Source organism: Excalfactoria chinensis, chromosome 1 (assembly GCF_039878825.1).
Source record: "Excalfactoria chinensis isolate bCotChi1 chromosome 1, bCotChi1.hap2, whole genome shotgun sequence".
Lineage (NCBI taxonomy): Eukaryota > Metazoa > Chordata > Aves > Galliformes > Phasianidae > Excalfactoria > Excalfactoria chinensis.
Window position 1 is genome coordinate 78,411,664 of NC_092825.1, and position 17,790 is coordinate 78,429,453.

At 44.9% G+C, this 17,790-nt stretch overlaps 1 protein-coding gene across 6 annotated transcripts in view; it reads left to right on the forward strand.

The window, feature by feature from the left end:
• The first annotated feature begins 423 nt into the window (after positions 1–423).
• Positions 424–17,790, forward strand: part of ZBTB20 (zinc finger and BTB domain containing 20) — a 448,076-nt gene continuing 430,709 nt past the window's right edge. For 2 of the 6 annotated variants that reach the window (XM_072352155.1, XM_072352164.1), the window contains exon 1: positions 470–540. The gene's annotated coding sequence lies outside the window, so the exon portion shown is untranslated. Of the gene's footprint in view, positions 684–17,790 lie in introns of all 6 variants that reach the window. The other 4 variants (XM_072352146.1, XM_072352172.1, XM_072352128.1 and 1 more) reach the window with 4 other exon arrangements.

A 17,790-nucleotide genomic window follows, 5' to 3' on the forward strand; every position in this document is an offset into this window, starting at 1 on the left:
CCTTTCTCCATCCAAAGAATACGAGGAGTGGGGTGAGCGTGTGCGGAGCCAGCCGTCTATTTGAACTACCCTTGGCCTGTTTGAGAGAGCGTCGTGAGAGATTTATGTCTGCTCACGGAACACCGCGCGCTGGATGCGTTGCACCTGTTCAGACATAAGCACGCTATTACAGATGCGGGGGAAAAGGTTCCCGATCCAAGCGGGGACGTATTTGGGGAGGGGGTCCGATTGTTCACCGGGTCCCTCCTCTCCGAGCCCCGCCGTCCCCCATTGTCTGGGGAGCCGAGCTCCGCTCCCGGCCCCGCCGCGCACCTCCCTGCCCGCAGCGAGCGGAGCCGGCGGGCGGCGGGGAGGAAGGTGCGGCGGGGCCGCCCCGGAGCCCAACCTGTTGCTGCGGCGGCCGAGCGGGGAAGGAGGGCCGTCGGCCGCCCCGGAGGAGGGCTTTGTCTGCGCCCGGCTCCGCTCCCCCCGCCGCCGCTCCCGCTCCCTCTGCCCGCCCGCTCTCGCTCTCGCTCTCCCTCTCGCTGTGGTTTTTGTAAGGTAGGTTGCAGCGCGTGTGTGTGTACACAACATCGAGAGCAGGAAAATGGACTCATTAGGGAGGCAGGCGGTCGGGAGCGCTCGCGCTGTAGTGCCGGGGAGACGGAGGCTATGAGGAGGCAAACTGAGGACGGGGGAACAAGGTAGGCCAGCCAACTTTTGGAAAAAAAAACGGGGGGGGGGGGAAAACCCGAGCCCCGCTCCGCTGCGCCCGGCGGCACTTCTTTCTCCGGCCCCCCCCCCACCCGGGGTTTAATTTAGAGATGCAAGTTTGGCAGAGCCCTGTGCCAGCCCCGCGGCCGGGACCACCGCGCCGAGGCCTGACCCCTGGAAACGTGCTTCCCCCCTCCACTTATCTCAGGGTGTGCCCCCTACCATTCACTTTAATCACTTTCTTTTTTGTCTGTGTCTTTTTTTTTTTTTTTTTTTTTTTCTTTTCCCGATGGCGAAGGAAACAAATGCGTTTGTTTTCCAACACCGCTTCCAAGTAAATCAATATCTCGCACTCCTGTGAGCAGCCCTCCCCGCCCGGCTCGCCGCTTTCCTCCTCTGTTTATGCACTTCCATCTGTCCGTCCATATATCATCTCCTCCTTATTTACCGCTAAATGGGTTTTATTACTATTTGCCGACGACTTCTGCTCGCAGCGGCGGCGACAGGGGTGTACGGGGACTCTTTGTTGTGTGGCTCTATGTCGGCTATAAGTTTGAAGTCCAGGCTCGCCGTAGGTTAAATAAAAGCAGAAAAGAGAAAGCGGAGAAAGCAGGTTCCACTCCTCCTGACCGGGCTTTATCCGGAGGTTTTGTTGTTTGTCTGTTTGCCTGCGGGGGCGGAGGGGGTTAATTCGGGTGATCGTACATCGACTTTTTCCTCTCGGGTATTTTTAACGTCTATTTTTCATTATTAGTATTTTTCCAGTTTCCTTTCCTGGGCAGAAAGGAGACGCAGATCGCAACTTTTGTCTCTGGGAGCTGATGTCACGTTATGGAGGCATCGCCGGGTTCGGAAGGACCCAAACTTTGGCGGAGGGAGTTGGTATCCTCGGCTGCCCCCCACCCTCCGCTCCGCGCTTCCGTCCGTGCCGGCGGGGACGGCAGGGGGAAGGGAGGGGATATTTTTTTACAGCGGTGGCAAATTATGAAATCTATCGAGCCATTTTGTCCAGCACGAGTAACTATTTATTTACCTTTTTTTTCTTTTTTTTTTTAACTTGCTCAAATATTCCTGCTTCTTTGTCATTTCAAACCTTGAAGCTTCCCTCTGAATTAATCCTTATTTGTATGTATATATGGAGTTTGGTTTTTTTTTGGGGGGGGGGGTGGGGGGTGTTGAGGAGGGATGTGCGATACGTTTCGTCGCCCACTGAGCACTGTCGAGTTTTGGAGCCCAGATTTACTGTGGGTTCTCAGGGCTGCTCGCAGCGATCCATTCGAAATGGTCCTTTTATGTGAGCTCCTGTCAGTGCTGGCTGAGGGCTGAGCTGTTGCTCTGCCGGTGACGGAGAGAGAGGAGAAAGGACAGAGGCAGCCGTGGAAGTGAGTTACATAAAATGTTCTGGAGAACCCGAAGTAATTATGTAAAATGGACGCTGATCGGTGGAGGTCTCTCCACAACAACAATCACCTTTTTGAAGAGAAAATAATTTATTTAATAGCGAGAGAGGCTGACTTCTTTAAAAAAAAAGAAACACCACAAACAAATACATGCATTAGGCCTTCCCCTCAGCACAAAGAAGTGCATAAAGCACTATTCCCAACCCACCTGGGACTGCCTCAGAGATCCTCCGAAACCTTCAAATCCTTTAAAATGTTTCTTAAAAAAGCCCTTTATTTTTGTTATTATTATTTTTTGCAGCCGCTGCAAACTTCTGCTGCCAACAGGTTTTGCTGGCTGTTGTTGCGCTGTTTTTTCTCGCTGTCCTTTAACTTGCAGCTCCCCGGTTGCAGCTGAAGTGCCTCCCCGCTGAACAAACTAAGTTAATTGAAATCCAGAGCAGCAGATCTATTCACTGGCACGACAACTGCACAAACTACTTGCTCCATTTTTATCCGAAGCTTTATTCCAGAACCTGAGCGAAACTTTGCAAGGTTTTCTCTATCACTGTGCCAAGAATTGGTGCCTTGTCTCTTAGCTTGGGAATGGCATTCATTGATTGCTTTTTTTTTTTTTTTTTTTCCTTTTATTTTTGCCTTTTTTTTTTTTTCTTTCTTTTCTTTTTTCTTTTTTTTTTCTTTTTTCTCATCTTTTATTTTCTGCTTTTCACTCGTGCTTCTACATTAATACTTTGTTGATAAGACTTCCAGTGCACTCATGGCTTTGCACTGCATCTCCTCCCAGAGCTCGGACCTCCAGCTCTGAAGCTGGGACGTGGGGTCCCAAAGGCACTGTGGTCACCTGCAGAGGGACAGCTGATACGGTCCCAGGAGGGGTGGCTGTGGGTTCTTTTTGGGGATGTCCCCGGAGGGGTGGCTGTGCTTTTGGGCTCCTGGTGCTGCTTCTGGGCCAGCGCAGGTGGGCAGCGTCCCACTGGAGGGCAGCGATCCTGGTGCTGGGGGTCTCACCCTTTAGCAGAAGCCCGGCCTCACCTTAATGTTTCAAACAACTTTTAGAATGACTGCGACATACCTCTGCATCTTAGGACACCCCTGGGAAAGAAGCATTTGAGCATAGAAAGAGTTGGAATAGGAGAAATGTGTTTTTTTTTTTTTTTCTGTATGCAGCAGGGCCTCTTTAATCTCAAAAACTTTTCTTCGGTAGAAGGAATCAATTTACTTTGAAACGGTATATTCTAAAAAAACAAACCAATCTTCGCCCTTTTGATGGCGCAAAGTCCATCTGCAAACTGGGCACAGCAGCAAAAGCTGCAGCAGGCTTCAGTAAACTTCTGACCGGCTTGCGATGCTGGGGCTGGCACCCAGCGAGCCCAAGCCCTGGGATAGTGTGGTCCGCAGGGCCGGTGCCCCTGGAGCTGCCTGGCTCTGGGTGTGCGTTCTGTGGTGCAGAGCAGACAGTGATCCAGCACCCCCACACCGAGGTGGTGCCCTGGAGAGGTGGTTTCATGCTTGGCTATGCCCTGTGGCCAGAGTCAGCTTGGAGCAGGGCTGCATGTGAGCTCCTGTGAGACAGAGCGAGGCAGCTGGAGCTGTGTGTGTGTCACTTTGGGCCGCTGTTTGTTGTGGGTTTGGTTTTTTGTTGTTATTTTGTTGTTGTTGTTGTTGTTTTCCAAATGAGGCCAAAAATGGGGAATAAGGCGGTCAGATCCAAATACCAAACAAATACCAAGCCAAATTAATGTTAATAGTGGAGGATTTTGCTTTTCTCTTACGGGAGGGAAAAAAAAATACGGGGTTTGTTTATTTTGATAAAGGCAGTTGTAGCAATTTCCTGAGTTGGATATATCATTATTGTAAATATTGCTCATGGTTCTCCTATTTTCACATTTTCTTCATAGGCCCGGCTTATTCATAAGGGAAAACAGCTGCAGAAAATTAGAAAAATGTATTATTATTTATATAAAACTTTGATGTAAATAGGGAACAGTGTCCCCCGCTACAGATTTCTGTGGGATGGCTTACAAATCCCGTACAAGAAAGATTACGGTCTTAAATAAATTGTTATTTAAATCATTTCAAGAGAACCCCGTTCGTTTTTGCAGGCCATATGAGTCTTTAGCAGCACGGTTTGAATAGGAGCTCTGTTTAGAAATGGATGGCATGCTGTGGCCTTAAAGATCTGAGCCGGTTTCACTCCTGTCCCATTTTATAGGGCCCTTTTACAGTGCGATCCGTGTGGTAAAGAGCTCCGCCTGAAAGAGATCTGTAAATGTTAATGGAAAATTAAACACTGAAATTTAACTTCAAGTTACTTCGTTGGTTTGGTTTGGTTTGGTTTGTTTCTCTAGCAAAACTTTAGGAAAACCCAAGCCCCTTTTCAGTGTTTTTTAAGACTTTTTGATGGAATAATGTGCTGGAAATAGTTGTTTTTAAACAATAACTTGTTCCCTCCGTGAGGTCGGCAGTTCAGTCCGTGCTGCAGAGAGAAAAGGATGGCAAATCAAAGTGAAACTGACTTCATTGATTGCATCGGGGTGGCCCACCAAAATTCTGAAAGTAAACAAGCAGCATCAGCTGTGGAAAATAAACTGGCTTATTATTCAGCTGGCCGTTCCAATAATCCCAGCTCCTCGTGGTAAAGAGCAGTGCGTAACTGTGCACCAAGTTTGAAGGTATCGTCGTAATATTTGTACTGTCTTAACTTGAGCAGATTTACATGGGCTTTTCAGAATTTCAGTAAGGAGTGAATAAAGGCAGAATCTTTCCTCTGGGACAGTTTTTGCTCTGACGGCGTTGCCTGTGTTCCTTGTTCTTATTTCTCTTACAAGGTAGCAGTTAGTTCTGACAGCAGCAATCCAGTCCTCTTTAATAGATAAGTGGCATTTTGGAATGCTTACTTCCACTCCGTGTTTCCACATTTGTATGGCTCAGATGTCTGGCTTCCCCATGTCCCGTGAAGGCTTTTTCCCTGTCCATACTGGTGGCAGCTCAGTCTGGGAGCTGATCCTGTTGGAGTGGTCACTGGGGTGGATGTGCCACCAGTGGGACACTGCTGGTGGCCCCCCATCTCCAGCAGGGTGGGAAGGAAACAAACCCAGCTTCTGCCCCATACACAGCAGCCTCTGTTTCTTAAATAGTTAAAATACAGCAGCGAGGGATTGGGCTGGTTAAATAGAGCTGCCCTCATAAAAAAAATGCTGTTCCTATGGTGGCTGGGGTTTGGCTTTGGTGAGACGAGCGCGTCGGGCTGCAGCCTGCCCTGTGGGGCAGATGCTCACCGTAGGAAAAAGCCAGCCAGTAAACGGAGCCGGCACTAGGTGGCACTATGGAAAGAGAGGCCGAGGAGCGTGCAAGCACAAAGAGCGAAATGTGGTGGTGCCAATCCAGGGTCCTTTCCCACCAGCCCCGGGGAAGGCAGGTGTTAGGGCTGCAGGGCTGCTAGGGCTGCTAGGGCTGCAGCCTGACCTCGCTTGCTCTGCTGCAACCCGGTTCTGCTCCTCAAAGCCCCTCTGCAAAAAGAGGCATTCCACAAGAAGCAAGTTCTGCCAATTCAAGCACTGGCAGCGTCCTCAGCACTTCATTCCTCCGTGCCGTGCCATACACCTTTCCTTGTGCTGTTGTGAAGTGAGCACAGCCCCTGTTCTCCAGCCAGTTTGCACGAGTGTTAACAGCATTACAAAAGCTGAACACAAACCAGCACGTTCATCCTCCAGTATGAAACTAGCTCAAATATTTCCACTATATCCAGTTGTATTAAGAATCCTTCATGACTGCCGTGGAGAGGAAAGGAAACCTGAAGGGGCAGGGCTGTGCGTGTGACCCTTAGCAGAGCGTCTGTGCTCTATCTGTCGGAAACATTTGGCAGGACAGAAGTATTGCCATTCTGTAAGTCACGTCTGTAGATGACCTCTTAATGTTATGCTTCCGTAGTAAATTTATCTTGGGGTTGTGGTGGAGCTAAAAATGCAGGCAGCATGGTGCCATTTGATTCTGAGGTAAACATAGCATGGAAAGTACTGGCTTTCTTTTTTCTTCCTTTTTTTCTTCCCCAGCCATAAGTCTGACTTTCTAATACCTTCTCTGATCATTGACAGCTGAATGTATGACCCATCTCTTGCAGATACAGAAGTGAGACTGGGAAAGTTGCCTTATGGACTTCAGAGTTTTCCTTTCAGCCAACTGAAAGTTAATTATTGATTTCTCTTCCCTCCCCAGGGATCCCAATGCCGTTTAGTCTGGCTAGAAAGTTGGTGGTCACAGTGCTGGAATTTGGGAGTCATGGCTATGTGGCAACATGGGAATTTGCATTCAGGCTGTCGGGAACAGATTAGATGGAGGCTGATATGGATGAGAGAGAAAAGAGATGTGGGTAAAGCTTCCCTAAGGTTTTACACTGGGTGGATGTAGAGACTGTTCTCCATGGCTTTGGCCAGTTTGATAGCTAAGTGAGTCACCGGTGTTAGTGACAGAGGGGTAATGCTGACAATAAAACAAAACCAAACAAGCCCCCCAAACTCATTGTTTAGGATCAGACACAAGAAAACCCCGTTTAACTGCTAATGTGCTCCCTCTGCTGGCTCTCCAAAACGAGCAAATGCAATTCCCAGGAGACTCGGCCACACCCGGCAGGACAGTGCCCTGTGAAAACTGGGGTTAAGTAAGTGAATGGCTTTGAGCTCTCTTCTTCTCCTGTATTAGCAGGAGAAGCCTTCTTACCAAGTGTGCTACAGCCTTATATACTTGGCACGACACACCGAGTGTGGTCATGAAATCTCACTCCAGTATCTCAGGCTTCTTTTGCTTTGTTTCCAGTCTTGCTTATATTTGATAGGCTTTTTCTTTTCCCCCTGCCATTTTTGTACCATTTTGCTCCTCCAGGATTCTTCCCATCTGAAGGAGTTTTAAATATGTTCTTGTTGGTGCTTCCATCATCCATTACAGCGCACGTAGGATCTGAAGAAGCCTGAGTGCAGCTAAGGCTTTGGCTGCTTCCAACTCTCTCTGTCCCAGTTAAATCTGCCTGTCAGCTCTGTACCGCTGTGCCCACTTTCATCCTGGCCTTTGGCGTGAATAGCGGCTGTTTTATCGGGATGCTCTCGAACATCCTTCCTCGTTGTGATGCATCTGTATTTCTTTTCCAAACACAGACCCAATTGTTTTGTGTGTTCCCTGCACAGCGCGTTTTCCCCAGTAGATCTGCTTTTAAAATCCAGTATTTTGTACTTTCATACTATGGATCATTTTGAAGTTCTGGATAAGGCTGAGTGTTGGAGAAAAAGCTGGAACAAGCTTTATTAATTCCTCTAGAATATTTGGAATGTGAGGAAGATGCCTGACACAGTAATCATATAGTGAAATGCTGGCCTGTATTTCCCATGTTTTCCATCCCTGAGGACTGTCATAATAAGGAAACTCACCTTGCAGCCACTGGCATGTTGGTGGGAGTCGACCGTGCTGAGTTTCAGCAGGGCTGGGCTCAAGTTCTCCATGTCAAATAGTGAAAAGTTTCCTCCCTGCGAGTCTCACGCTGCCCATCTAGGTGACTGCTTATTAAATCCTTACCCAACAGGGACAATAAACCAAACAGCCTGGTGGGTAGCTAATTGGCTGGAGTGACTCAAGCCACATATAAATCTCATTTGTACTCAGAACACTGACTCTCTCTGGCCTCATCGGTCTTCCCAGTATTCATTCATTTGGAGACGGCCAGAATAGAATACAAAGAAAATCATCCCTTGTTCTTCTTTCTCAGCGTGTCTCTTAAGGTGCACATGGGATGATTCTCCGTTATTTCCCTTTCATAGACCCTGCAGTTTAGGGACCCATCCTCCTGGAACATAAAGGAGGGAGCCCAGCCCCGTGTGGGCAGCCACAGCAGAGACATCAGGAAAGCAGAGCAGCGCCGAGAGCAGCTCACCCTCCTGTCACCAGGTCCCTTGCCATGAGGAATCGTAGCAGGGGTTGGTATGGAGATGGCTTGCCCTCCTGCTGTACCTGCTTTGGGGATAAATAGAGAATTCAGCGCCTGGGGCTACCAATCTGGCACCTTTTGCTAGTACTAAGCTAATGACGTGATTAGGACCAGTACATGTTTTCAGCAAAGGCCGGGCCTCTGCTGACTCATGGCGAACTGCTTGAAGCCCAAACAGTGTTTTGTTATTTCCAGCGTTTCATAAAAACGCTGCTTTTATTTTCCTCTCCGAGACATGGCGAAGTTCTGAAAGCTTCAAAGCCTGCTCCAACCAGATAGTAAAAGTGCGTTTTTAAGATACCGGCGTTTCCTAAATGAGTTGGTCTTTTCTGAGCTATATCAACTTCAAATCATTTATCCACTAAGTCACTCGAGCTCAGCCTGAAACATTTTGCTGCTGTGAAAGCAGCTGCTCCTGAATGAGGTTAAAAGCCAGTTGTGCTCCTGCAGTACATTTGGCTTTGCTGTACTTTGTGCTGGGCAAGAGAAAGCTCAGGCTTTTTCTCTGGCGCAAGGCTTTTTTTCCTGCTAATCTCTGGGTTCCTTTTTACAGGAGACAGGATCCCATTCAAAGCTTTTCATAATAGTTTTTAGGCATTTCTTTAAACCTGTGTACAAAGATGTTAAATATTTTATTCAGCACAGAGGCGTGGAGCAGTATGAGAAGTGGCAGTCAGACTGCAGTGTAGTAGTTGGAGCAATGTATGCGAGTACATAGGTACTAGAAAGGATAACCCACTGACGTTGGATGCAGAAGTCTTATTTTGGTTATAGTTTCTTTACTTATTTTCAACAAGTTGCTTCATTTCTCAGTGTCTCAGTTCCACATCTTCAAGATAGGGATAACGGCATTTATTTGGTTCTGAGAGCAGTTGGGAGATCGGTAGCCACGGCTTTATCAACTAGTTTTAATATTGCAATAATCTTTCCCTCTCTACTTTTTGTCCTATCACCTTGAAAGTGCATTGCAGCCTCTTTCTCTACTTCAGTGGGATTTCTTTAGCCAGTCAAGGTTTTGAATGTGTAGTTTTTCATGGAATCATAGAATGGCCTGGGTTGAAAAGGGCCACAATGTCCATCTCATTTCAACCCCCCTGCTATGTGCAGGGTCACCAACCACCAGACCGGGCTGCTCAGAGCCACATCCAGCCTGGCTTTGAATGCCTCCAGAGATGGGGCATCCACAGCCTCCTTGGGCAGCCTGGAGGTTCTCTTGCATGTCCAAGAAGAATGGACACCTGAGGTCCTACTTGGTTTCTTTTTGGAGTTTTCTTCACATGGACACAAGTGCTAGCATTTACTTCAGTGGTAGAGATGGCAGTAACTGCTCAGCCCTAGTCATGCACACTGTACCATGTAGGATCTCAGGTGAATTCTGAATGAGTTGTGAGCCATGTATTGCCACTGCAGTCATCCCTAGATTGCCTTTACCAATCTGCTGTTAGCAACAGAGTCATCCCAGGTATGGCTGTCTGTGTGGCGGTGTGAGAGCAGTCTTGTCTAGATCACCTCTGTACCCAACAGCCACAGGGAAGTTCATTCTGATACCAAATAATTTTCACTTCATGTCTTTTTTATTTCTTTTTTTCTTTTTAGATAAAAAAGGAAATGAGTTGAAAGGAACATTTCTGGAGTTCTCTGGTTGAGACAGTTTGTTTAGGAGCACTGTTGACTGAAAGCAGCTTTAAAGAGTTATTGAAATCTGGTTGAGTGATGTTACTATGGGACATTGGCTTCTGTATGGGAGAAGGATACAAGTGGAGCATTTAGGAGAGGGGGGGTTGGGGACAATGCGAGCAATAAAAAACAAAAGCTGAGACACAGGCAGGAGGCAGAGCTGCTCAAATAAAATGAGGACCAAAAGTCTGAAGTTCATGCAAAAAGAGGGGCTATCTTGGTCCCACTGGCAGGAAAGGAAGAAAATGTTAGCAGCAGGATTTGGTTTAAACTGGACCAGAGCAGGTTGGGATGAAGCCACGGCTCTTCCCTTCTCCCTCAAAGGAGCAGTGAGCTGAAATAATCATCATACAGCGGTTACATTCAAAGGACCACGCTCTTGGGATAAGGAGTTCCATGTGAAAGTTCTGAACGCCTGTGTATTTGCTCAGAAGTTTATGGTTCGTGTTTTGCCTTCAGTTATGTTTGTATAACAGTGGAGTAATTGCATAAAAATTAGAAGGATCAGCACTGAGCTGAGAGCCAAATTTAGCTTAGTATTTCTAGCTTACTGTCTGTAGCTGGCATCCATCTGAAGCAGTAAAGATGATGCATGGTACTCTACAAATGATTGTGGCCAGGAGACAAGTTTTCTCTGGGACAACGCTACTGAATTTGACCTCATTTTTGCTGTTTCACATACTGTTTCCCTTGTGGCAGCATGCATAGGTGCATTAAAAGGATTCTTAACAGATCATTCCTTGAAATTCAAGCTCATGAGGTCCAATGAAAAGGCTTGCTTTCGGGTGTTGGTGATTATTCTCATCATAACCAGGCAAAGCCTGCAAAGAATTTAACATCCACAGAATGCCTCTTTGTTGTTGTTGTTGATCATTTTGCTTTTGCAGAAGCTTAATCCTAAAACCTCATGTGGTTGTTCTTTTATTTTTTGTTTTGTTTTGTTTTGTTTTTGCTTTGTTCTCATTACCCAAAGAAGAGAAGTGCCAGTTCTGTCTAAGTCATTCCTGGGCATTTAAGGTAAAGGAATGCCACCAGTAGTTCCCAACAGTGAGCAGTGAACAGCTGAGTTCAGCTGGGGAAGGGGATGCCTACAAAAGATTCCAGGACAGTTTAGCCACATAAAGCTGCTGATATGGATGAATAACACTAGGTGTTTCTAAAGAAACTTATTTGAATATCTCACAGTGTTCAACAAAAGTAATTAGTTTAGTTTTGCTTAACTCCAGTAGCTGAGTCAATGCTATGATTTCCATTTCTTAAATCAGAAACCGTCGAGGCACGGAGAGAAAGAGGAAGTGATGCCTTCCTTCCTTCCTCAGTTTATTGTATGAGCAAATAGGACCTGGAAGAGTAAAGACCATGTTCCATGGACAAAGGAAGCTCAAATGATTCTTGGCCATATTAAAACTGTTAACACTTTATATATATATCACTGTGGTGTCATAACGCATGTGCAACATCTTTGCCATAGAAGTCTTGTACTTTGAGAGTGAGATAAAGAGACCTGCTGTAACTGAAAATCGAGTCCAAATACATTTAACGTGCCCACATGTCAACAAAGTCTGACTTTTAACAGTGGAATTAAAAAATATATATGTTGTGTTATTGTGTTTGCTTGTTGCATTATTATTTATGTGTTAGCTCAGTTAATATAACTTCCAAGTCTTGTAAGCAATAAGTAACTTTTGTTTTCCACTTGGCTTTCCCACAGTGAGGTCTGTCCCAGTGAGGTACAAAGTTAGAATTGAGCCAGTTCTGCCCAAGAAAGAGGTGTCTGAATAATTTGTCACCTCTATTTGTACATTCATAATGATAGGGGAGGACTGTACCTCACTGAAATAACAGCTGGCTTCATGAGATTGTCATAAGAAGGAGGCTGAAGCTCAGTATCACAAATAAAGACAGAAGTACTGCCCAGCAGTCATGTTGTTCTGGGCTTCTTGTGTGTGTATAGCTGGTTGTCTGCATCACTGATGGTAAACTCTATGCGAGCTGCAGTAAGTAAGAGAGAGCAGAGCCCCTCAGGGTTCTTTGGACACACTTATTTGAAGAGGATTGTTACTTGTCTGTTTAAACTGTCAGTGGAAACATAGCATATGCAAGTAATAATGGAAGCTTGCAAGTACTGGATTTGGGCAGAGCGCGAATATATTACTGCTGAGGCATCTGCGAGGGAAAGAACTGAGCTGTTTGTACATTCGACCTGAAAGCTGTGCAGCAAATAGCTGCATTTAACTTTTTGTTTCTTCTGAATGAGATTCAAATCTGAATTCTTTAAAACTTGCAGGCAACCTTTCATTTTGTCCTTCTTTCCCATGTCCCAAATGCCAGTTTTAATGTTTATTGATTGGAAGGACAGCGACAGAAAGTTTTATTAGCCAGCACAATTAACACTTTCTCCTTTTGAGGGCCAAATTCATCTAGTTTAGTATGTTTACAGAAGAAAAGTCTGGAATGCATGGTAGGGTTTTTTCTTTATCAGACACATGTGGACTTACCATCACGGGATCTATTTGTGAGGTGCTCTAACAAAGAACACTCCTCAGGCATGCCTCACATTTGAAGAATTGAAGAGCAAAGTGAATGAATGTCCCTTCTAGGAAATGGATGAACCAGCTTTTTAATATGCGATCTCCAATTTCAGTAATCCTCAAGAAGCTTATAAAAGCCAGGATAGAATCAAAAACCTCCTCTTATTAACCTCCAGAAGGACACAAAGTGCTTTGGATCCCAAGGCTGGTCTGGATGCCAAGTGCACTCCTTAAGTACTCTCAGATTGTCTCAGTATGCCATAACTTCTGGTAGGCACGATGTGGTTCATCCAGGAGATGTAGAGGCGAGGTTTACAGGGAGAACTCCCACTCAAGAGAAGCTGATTGAGCTGCTTTGTACAGGGAAGCCAATAAATGACTTGTTTGTTTGCTTGTTTTCTCTCACTGGAGATTTTTCCCTACTATCCTTTTATTTATGCATAATGACCTGTTTCATAGATTGAATGGTCTCTGAGATTTGCCATTGCTTGTAAGCACTGGTCCTAGGAAAGACGTTCCTCAATACAATTGCCTTTGAATACTCATACCTTTTAGGACACTTAGATCCCCTTAGATGTAGGGAAATTCTGCAGATTACATGCTTGCCTCTTCTTGCTACGGTCTTAATAAGAACCAGCCACTTTGTTTCCTCACTGAGCATTTCTGCTGTTCCACCTTTACTTACATAGTTGAGCTTCTGCATTATTGTTTGTGTATGTCTTGTTTTCTTTCTCTAATTTGCTGAGGTACAGCATTTGCTGTATATAATTAAGGCATGTTTATTCTTCAGAACTCCAAAGCAGTGCTTTATCTGGCATATTTGAGGTGCTGTGAACCATATATATCTACATGGGTTTTGGGAAACGGTGGATTGAAGAGCCAATGGCTGTGGTGTAAACATTAAGTCAGCAAACCCAGTGGGTACTTATTTCTTAACCATTTTATTGAACTCATCTTTTTGTAGCCCTTCCTCCTACTGCAATGGGATTAACTGATGTGCTTAGGGGGAAGTTCTCCTTGGCTCTCCTGTTTTTCAAAGCTGCAAACATGCTTAGAGCAATAGCGTCACGGGAGCTTGAAGAAAGGTTGGCAGGGCATTCCTCCTGGATGTTTGGGAGGCCTGGGCGTGTGATCTGCATTTCTGGATGAATGAGTATTAACCAGAATGGTTCAGACTCTGTGTCTACTCAGAAGAGTTCTCAGTTTAATTCTGTGGGGAGAGACCAGGAAAGGAGCAACGCAGGAAACATGTAGGCAAATGCCCACTTTACCATGTGCAAAAAACTAGAGAGCTTCAAATCTTTTTTTTTGCTTTTTGCTTATTTTACAAAGCTTTTGCTCTTCTCTATCATCTTCTCTTTTGACATCTGTATATTTGACTTTAACATAAGCAGCATAGTAAGCTGAGCAAATGGAGTAGTGTTCTGTTTGCTTGCTTATTTTCTGCCTGAGCAGATCATATACCTGCTCCTTGTGGCAGAAAGGGCCATATGTCCTGGCTTCTTTTCTGATGTGTGGTCTTGTTGGACATGCGCAATGAAATGGAGCTGGGCAGAATTCAGTTGTGGTGCACCAAGCTTCTCATGTGTTATAGATGTAATGTCTGCACTCAGGAGCTCCAAAGCTTCTCAGAATCACTGAATGTACAGTGAATGCACCAGAACTGCTTTGGTTGGTTGAAGTGCATCCTACATGACCTAGAGTTTCTTGGCTGCCTTCATGCTAATCCTGCACTGGCAAGGGATTGGGTCTTCCCGGGTGAGTGTCATCAGGAGTAGGTCATGAGTGAGATCAGTTGTCCATAAACAAAGGCCAAGCGTGCTTAGCACAATCTTCAAACACTGGTTTTTAAACATTTTTTAATCAGGTACTGTTTATATTGACCTCAAATAGTGCGTCTGGAAGAAATGAAGATGTGAGTAATGTAAATAAAATGACTTCTTAGGCCTTGTTACTCATCTAGGTACTTCACCCCTCTGTTCCCTAACTCTAAAATGAAGTGACAGAAGGGCCTTCTTCATGCCTTGAAGCCTAGCAAACATTTTGCCAGGCGTTGAGAAATCTTTAGGTGAAAAAGGCTGGTGATGAAAAAGTGTTTATTGCCACATTTCCCTTCTCTTAATCTGGCAGGAACGAGCAGAAAACTCACACACTTGTGTTACCATAAGAAACAGAGACATGTTCCTTTCAAAAACTTTCCCAGTAAGATGGGTAGCCTTTCATGCTGTCAGGAAATTTCTCCACAGAAATGTCTTCTAAAGCTGTAATTCTTTCCCTCTGTATAGTGTTTTGGCTGGTCACCTCATCAGTGAAAGAATATGGAAGTGAAACAAAGGAAGGATGTGCTAGAAGCAAGTTTTCACTACTTCCAAACCTTGTGTTCCACCGAGGCCGATGGAAGTTTGAATACCAGCCCAAGGTTACAGTTAGCTTTCTGGGTAGCAGAGAATGAGCAGAGGTTGGGGTTTGGGTAGGGAGGAAAATTAGATGAGCAAGTACTAAGTGTGTGTGGAGTGGCTGGAGGAGCTGTCTATAGCTAGGAGGAGGATCCATGGGCAATGGGGGAACATGGCTTTGTCATGCTGAGGGACACTGCTGTGTCTGTACCTTACCTCCTGACAGAGCGGCAGGATTTAGGGCAGAGGTGAACCTAAGTAAGATGGAAACAAAGAGTGGGAAGGAAGTGGAAGGTCCTGTGCTACGGCGGCTGCCGTTTGGGTGCCTGTGTTTACTCTTGAGTTCGTGGCGGTGCTGAATATCATCGGGGCAGTGCCGTGTGGAGTGCTCTCGGTATAAATAGAATCCATAAATAGTTTTGCAGAGAGTCGGGATTTTATTTTGCTTGTGAAGTTGGACCTATTGTGACTCTTGGCTCTGCCGTTTCTTTCCTTACCTTATTGCTGGGATAAAGTTTATATTGCTTAGCCCGAATTCACATATATATTAATACGCTTTCATCTCTTTCTCTGTTGCTTTGTTTATCTGTCTCCGTCTATCTCTCTGTGCGCCTGCTGCTTGTCTGCCTGCCAGTTTTTTCTTTGTCTCTATCACTTCATCATTGAACCCATCTGTGTAGAAAATGGGATATTTGGCTGTCTTGTATTTTTTTTTTATTATTTTTTTTTATTCGTGTCATTTTGTTCCCTCAGACTTAGGAGGATAAAACTCGCACTCCTGGGGGTGCCAGGCGTTTCAGATCTTGCATTTAGGAGGAGCTGTGATGCTTTTTGTGTCTGTTTGTCTGTCCATCTGTCTGCTGGTCTATAATAAGCTGTGCAGCGAGACAGCAGCTTACTATCTGTGTGTGTGAAATTAGCTAATTGGTGTTAGCAGCAATATTTTCACATGTTTTATAAGCAAAGTGCAGCAAGGTATATAAATGTAGATATGATCCAGAGACACACACACATACACACACACGCGCGCGCACGCAAGCCTGTCGCTGCTCATGCATAGACGCTCAGAAGTAATTAATGTTAATAAGATTTTAATGTGCTTGTGAGATCATAATGAGGAGAAATGAATGCTGTGATTAGAAAAAGGTAACTGTGTGTGTGTTTTGGCTTAGAACAAGATTTCCCCTCTTTTTTTTTATAAATCACAATTTCAGAACTTGTTTGTGATTGCATCAATCGGTTTTTATTTTCAAATTAGAGGTCTGTTCAGCCATTTGGATGATTAGCCAAATAAATGGGTGAAATCCCGATCGTAAGGAATCGTGCAGATTGGGAGATAGATTTTTTTTCCCCCTCTTAGAAAGCAATGCGAGGATGTGACAGGGCTGGGCACCCTCATCCTTCCAGCATTACGGGGTGTTGTTTTATTTTTGATGCTGCTTTTAAAGCCTCATCAGAAACTGCTCCCAGAGACGGCGCTCGTTTTTTTTTACAAATAGAGATGTTTATCTATAGGTGTCTGCAGTGCATAATCAACCACTGAAACTATTGTGCCAAGGCACATTCCCGTTCATCAGTAATGATGAATCCTCAGAGTCCAGATGATCACGTGGTGCCTCGATAATATTTTGAAATAATTAGTTTAAGAAAGAAGAAGCACATACGTTTTTATATATATATATATTAGTTTAATCAGTCGCCTTCTAAAGAAGTCAGATAGGAAAGTGCTTGCAGGAAATATTTTACAAGCTGAGATGTTCTTTCATCCTGGATGCTGCGCAGCCACCAGACCGAGGCTGGCTGGAATCCAGATGGACACTAGGGGTCCTTCTCCCCAGCAAATCGGTGAAAATACTGTCCAGAGGGCTTTGCTTTCATTTGCATTCTTATTATTGTTGTTATTTTGAGTCATAAAAGGTATCAAAATATTAAGAAGTTCTTACCTGATGGCACTGCACAAATCACTTCAGGTATGGGGGGTGGGTTTTTTTATTAACCGACACCGAGGAGAGTAAATATTTCGCTTTAAAAACGTACAATGTCTGCATTGTGTGCTCCCCACTTCTTTCTTTTGGCGCTGCCTGGCTCTGTCGGTGTTCAGAAATATTAACCTGTGTTTGAATTCACAGATGATAATTAATTTCCAGAAATTGCTGGGGTAGCACAGCAGAGTTTGTGATGAGAAATGGCAGAACGCGGCGATCTGATGGCAATTTCCAAAATTGTGATGAATGAAACCAAATGTCAGTAGGTGCAACTGTGACGTGACGTGAGGTCTCCAAAGAAGATGATCTGACAGTTCATTTATAAAGAATGGATTTATGGAGAAGAAACATCAGGCATTTTGTATATTTGTTATTCCTCTAAACACTCCCTTCAGCTAGCTGCTTTAATTCAGGAGTAAATTAGTCTTATGCCAATGTAGCTTAACTGAATAAGGAGCTACAGGGAGCTTTGCTGTTGAATTAGAGCATCCACTCACAGCTTCAAGACAATTAAACGTGTGCATATTGAAGTTAAACGTTTGGTTGATTTGCCTTAACTTTCTGAACATCTCCGTGCAAAGTTGACATGAGAGACAGATAAACTGTCCCCAAGAAATCCATTTGGTACCAGGGCCCAAGAACAAAGCAAATTTCAATAGTTCCTTTGCTCTGAGGAAAATATTCGGCCTCCAATTACTGCACTGTTCTTGTCAGAGCACTGGTTGTCCAGTCAGTACTTGGACACTGATGTTTTTCTGTGCAGTTGTTGGAGGGCCCACAGATAATGACGATGAAGTTTTGTTAGAGTCACTGTACGCACGTAGGCTCCAATACTGGGAGTAAAACATGACAAAGGCAGAAGTATGGTACGCTTGCAGTGACTTCACACTTGCTAAAAGAAAGGAAAGTGTATTCACAAGTTCTCTTTCCTTTTGACAAATTGCTTATATTTGGCTACTCTGGTGTAGGGTTAGCTCAAAGTTGACAAAGAGAGATGTGCATTTTTCTTTGGTTGTGCTGAGAGAATATGTTGGGAGCGTAACAATGGCAAGCCATCTTGGGAGAGACTCATTTTCTCTTAAAGAGGCCTATGCACACTGTGAAAATAGGAGCTCATAACTGTATGTTCAGATTGTG